Here is a 6,000-nt window from a genome sequence, read left to right as displayed (position 1 = left end):
ACATTTCCAAATATACCACTCACTCAATTCCCCATGTCTACAATACTTTCCAGTATGACTTAGGACTGCAGAATAACAGAGCAGGAAGGAAAATAGAACAAAACCTTCATTTTGCAGAGTAAAAGTAGCTACCATTCGGACACCACTTCTGTATTTGGCCTGAAGAAGAAGCTTAAAACAGAGCAGAAAGGAACAGACTTCAATGTTGTTCAATTCGAAAGTGGGAGTAGAAATTTTTTCGGGAATAACCAGTTTCAGGGGGTATAGATGCAGTTTAGACTTAGAAGGCCTGTACAGAAGTCACATTACTGAGAAAGAAGACACATCTAGAGTAGCAATTGCAAGGAAAACAGGCAAAGTTTGAGGACAACAGCATGGCATATAGGAATAACTCTGTCTCTCTGTCTGTCTGTCTCTCTGTCTGTCTGTCTCTCTGTCTGTCTGTCTCTGTGTGTGTATGTGTGTGTGTGTGTGTATGTATGTATGTGTGTGTGTGTGTGTGTGTGTGTGTGTATGTATGTATGTATGTGTGTGTGTGTGTGTGTGTGTGTAGGGAGCAATTGGAGCTAGAGATTTTTGTGATAATATCAATGGTTAAACCTTGATCCAATGTCAGACCCTGTATAGTACCCACCTCCAGTTCATTAGTGTCACTACTTGCCTGTGTATGTAGAGTTCCAATATAAATGAATTAGCATGTTCCAAGCTCAATAAACCTAAATTGGTACATTCCAGCCTCTTGGGTAGCTATGGCCATGGTGCAACTGAGGCTGATGTGGGGCATGTTTCTGATGTTTTTGTTTGGCGCCCATTCTTCCTACTGGGTTGCCTCCTCCACAGTTAATATGAGGGAAGGCGCCTAATCTTAATTGCAAGTTGATATGCCATGTTTGGTTGATATCCCTGGGAGCCCTGCCTTTTCTAAAGGGAAATTTCAGGAGAGTGGATGAGGAGGTATTTGGGCATGGAGGGACAGAGGAGAAACTGAGGTCAGGATATAATATATGTGAGAATAAAAATTAATAAAAGGAAACGTTTTCATATATTCTTGTTCTGAAGAAATGCACTGGCTAGTTCTATGTCAACTTGACACAAGCTATCTAGAGCCATTGGAGAGGAGGGTGCCTCTATCAGATTGGGCTGCACATAAACCAGTAGGACGTTTTCTTAATTAGTGATTAATGAGAGAAGGCCCAGATCTTTGTGGGTGGGGCCACCTCTGGGCTGATGCTCTTGGGAGCTATAAGAAAGCAGGCTGAGCAAGCCGATAAGGAGCACCCCTCATGGCCTCTGCATCAGCTCCTGTCTCCAGGTTCCTGCCCTGTTTGAGTTCTTGTCCTGACTTCCTTTGATGATGAACAGTGATGACTAAACATAAGTCAAACAAACCCTTTCCTTGCCAACTTGCTTTGGTCATGATGTTTCATTACAGCAATAGTAGCCCTAACTTGAGCATCTCCTTTGATGCCATGATTAAGCCACCAAATAAAAAAAAATTTCTGAATATAGTTTTACATTTACTGATTAGGTCATCAGGATTTGAGATGTCTGTTACTTATAATACAGTGTTTCTAACTAGTATAGGTCCAATGGCCTTTTTGGGAGGAGGGAGGTAACAGAGGCCCAAACATGAAATGAGTATATGTATTAGGTAAGTTTTAAGGATTTATTCCTGTATTGATTCCACAATCACAGTCAGTAAGTAGTATAATCCCACAGCTCAGTGACAAGGCTACAGGGAAAGCCCAAGGGAGGAGGGGCATGTAATCTGTTCTGATAGAGTAGCATTTGTTTTCCAGAGGCATGATTAACAGTTTGTCACTCTTGCCAGACAACTAAATCAGAAGAAGAAACAGCCATTTGCTCAAACCATCAGTCATAGCAGCTCCTGTGGGGACGAGCTAGCGAAATGTTTTCATATTTATTAGAACCCACAATGGTTGGCTGTATACCTCCTTCTATTTGTTATACAGCAAATTCCTTGAAGGTTAGAGCTGTCAGGTATCATTTCTGCACCATTCTGTGAACAAAAACAAAAACAAAAAACCGAGGGCTAGAATGAAAGCTATTAATCTTTTGACATTCACCATTTTGAGGATTTTCGTTTCATGCTCTAATGCAGCCTTTGCATGTGTCATTTTGATGGGAGGATGTTAGATTATTCCCACCAATATACTTCCTTTAACAACTGCCCACATGGTGTTAGAAGGAACAATATGATGTTCTTAAAATGGTTTAATAACAATCGAATCCTTCAGTTCATGGCATACTAAAGCCAGCTGAATTGTCACTATTCTCATCTATCAGGTATCAAGAACATATCACTTACATGGTATCCTGATGGAATTATTTACATTTATAATTATGCACATTGATACATACAAGGAGTTCTCTCAGCTCTGTTAGCATTCATATCTAAGGATGAAATTTACCTAATATGCAAAGAACTGATTACAGTGTTCAGTTCAGTGGCACACAATATTTTCATTATGCTAGACATCCATCAATTCTCTAGAGTTTGCAGTCCTTCCATCATCCTAGGAACAATTCCTGCTCACATGTAACCCCTTCTTGTTCACTCTCAACCATGAATCACCTGTTAGGCTCTATGGATTCAACTATTCTTGATATATGATTTTTTTTTTAACATCAAGCAACCTGTAACTTTTGTATTTTGTTTCTTCATTCCATTTTCAGGATAAATAATATATCATTTAAGAATGCATCACATGTCCTAAGCATTCCATGAAGAAAAAATAGTATTTCCACATAACAAACAAGGATGTTGTTACACACCCTTTAGTATAAACATGAATTGATACAAAATAGACCAAAGACTTAACTCTAAGGATTAAGATTTTAAATATCTTGGGATGGTGAGATAGCTAAGGGGTTAAGAACACTGGCTGCTCTTCCAGAAGTCCTGAATTTGATTTCCAGCAACCACATAGTGGCTCATCAGATGTACTCTTCTGGCACACAGGTGTATATGCAGACAGAGCACTCATACATTAAAACAAAACATAAAGATTTTAAATATCTCAAAAGGAAATAGAGATAGAACTTACCTTGACCTTGTATGGTCTTTAAATGTGATACCAAAGGCACAAAAGAAAAGGCAGTTAAATTGAACTTCATCAAAGCAAAAATGCTTGTGCCTGAGACCACACATTGGGGAAAAGTATTTAAAAATTATTATGACAAAATTATAATCATAATTTTATAATCATAATAGTTTTAATCAGGCTATTAAAAGAACTCGTACAAGTCAAAAATATAAACAACTTAGTTTTTAAAATGGGGGTGAGGTAAGATACAGTAATATAGCTCAGAAGGTAAAGGAGCAGGCTGACAAGACTGACAACCTGAATTCAACCCCAAAACACATGAGGTAGAAGGAAAAAACCATGAGTTTTACACACACACACACACACACACACACACACACGTAAAATGTAATAAAAAATTTTAATTGAAAAAATACTTCAATAGTTCAATATTCCTCCAGGAAAGATAAAATAATAGCTAGGAAATACATGAAGTTATGCCCAACAATATTAATCCTGTCGTTTAGATGTTGGTGTGTTCCCCAAGGGCCTAAGTATTTGAAATTTAGCCTTTACCATAACAATGTCAAGCAGTAAGGGGAACTAAACAGGTAGGGCCTCAGACGTATTTATATCATTGAAGTGCTGGCCTCAGAAGAAACTGATGTTGATCACTTTTGCTTTGATTAGTTCTCATGAGAGAATTTCATAAAAGAAAAAGCTTAACTATACTCCATATGCTCTAGCTTTCTATCTTGTCCTGTGACTCCTCTTGCTCACACTCCCTCCATTCTACTATCTACCAAAAGGGACTGACTCTTCTGAAGCTCTTATTCCAAGATAACTCGGGATTCAAAACAGGGACAGAGAGTGAGTGATAAACACAGCAATCTTTATCTCTTTCACAAGTCCTTCTGAGGGAGGAGAAAGTCTCCCTCCCGGCTGAATAGGGGCTGCTTTCTTTTCTTTCTTTTTTTATTAGATATTTTCTTTATTTACATTTCAAATGTTATCCCCTTTCCTTATTTCCCCTCCGAAAACCCCCCTATTCCATCCCCCCATTCCCCTGCTCACTAACCCACCCACTCCTGCTTCCTTGTCCTGGCATTCCCCTACACAAAACAACCCAGAGATTCAGAATAGCTAAGATCAAAAACTCAGGTGACAGCAGATGCTGGTGAGGATGTGGAGAAAGAGGAACACTCCTTCATTGGTGTTGGGATTAAAGGTGGTACAACCACTCTGGAAATCAGTTTGGCAGTTCCTTAGAAAATTGGACCTGAGGACCCAGCTATACCAGTCCTGGGCATATATCAAAAAGATGCTCCAACATATAACAAGGACACATGCTCCATTATGTTCATAACAGCCTTATTTATAATAGCCAGAAGCTGGAAAGAACCCAGATGTCCCTCAACAGAAGAATGGATACAGAAAATGGGGTACATTTACACAATGGAGTACTACTCAGCTATTAAAAACAATGAATTTATGAAATTCTTAGGCAAATGGATGAAACTAGAAAGTATCATCCTGAGTAAGGTAACCCAATCGCAAAAGAACACACATGATATGCACTCACTGATAAGAGGATATTAGCCCAGAAACTTAGAGTACCCAAGATACAATTCACAGACCACATGAAGCTCAAGAAGAAGAAAAATCAAAGTGTGGATACTTCAGTCCTTCTTAGAAGGGGGATCAAAATACCCCTGAGAGGAGATACAGAGACAAAGTTTGGAGGGACTGCTTTCATAATGTCCTTGAGAACACTAAGTTAGGGAAAGGAAACATCTAGCCGGAGGCATTCCTTGGCAGCAAGAGGCAATTTCCAGGGGGAGTAAACAAAGGTCTAAGGGAGCAAACTTCACACCACAGGGTAATGTAGGAAAATCTATATTATATATACAGGATATACCATAAGACACACACACACACACACCACCACCACCACCACCACCACCACCAATGTTTTAAAAATAGAGACTGAATTTAAGAGAGAGAGAGCATGAGGGGCTACATGAAGAGTTGAAGGGAGGAAAGGGGGAGGTGAGGAATGCTGTCATTGTATTATAATCTCAACAAAAATATTTAAATTCAAACAAAGAGAAGAAAAAAAAAACACGAAACAAGCAAAACACTGCTGCTTCAAGGATGGAGAGGTGGTTCAGTGTTTTAGAGTGTTTGCTGCTCATATGAGGGACCAGAAAGAAGGAGAAAAGCAATGGCTGATGCAGGGGTCTCTAGTTTGACAGAGGCCTAGAGATGTGGTGGATATTCAGAGATCAAACAGGGGACCCCAAAGAAGAAACAAAACCTTGCTAAGTAGCTTTGTTTTGCCTGAAACTTAGTATATAGAGCAGGCTAGTGTAGAACTCGCATGAGCGACCCCACCAAGATTTTCATCTTTATTTGAGCATCAGTTTATTCACACTGGAAAGAACCCTTGCGAATGTATCAAATGTGTCAAGGTCACTAGAAAGATGCCATATAGCCATCAGTGTGGCACTATGGAGGCAGGGACAAATGGATCTCTGAGTTCAAGGCCCTCCTGGGGAGTGGGGGGCTGGAGAGATGGCTCAGCAGTTAAGAGCACTGACTGCTCTTCCAGAGGTCCTGAGTTCAATTCCCAGCAAGCACTTGGTAGCTCACAACCATCTGTAATGGGGTGTGATCAGAGGGTTCATACAGAAGAGAAATGTCAACTGTCAGGACTGTCAAAGAGCCTTTAGTAGCAGTTCTCATCCTATTCAACACTAAATAATCTGCCCTGAAGAGATGCGATGGCCCTACATGGTGGCGCACACCTTTAATCCCAGCACTCGAGAGGCAGAGGCAGGTGGATTTCTGAGTTCAAGGCCAGCCTGGTCTACAAAGTGAGTTCCAGGACAGCCAGGGCTATACAGAGAAACCCTGTCTCAAAAAACAAAAGAGAGAGAGAGAGAGAGAGAGA

The sequence above is a fragment of the Mus musculus genome, chromosome X (genome assembly GCF_000001635.26).
Source record: "Mus musculus strain C57BL/6J chromosome X, GRCm38.p6 C57BL/6J".
Taxonomy (NCBI): domain Eukaryota; kingdom Metazoa; phylum Chordata; class Mammalia; order Rodentia; family Muridae; genus Mus; species Mus musculus.
Note: the sequence above shows the minus strand (reverse complement) of the source record.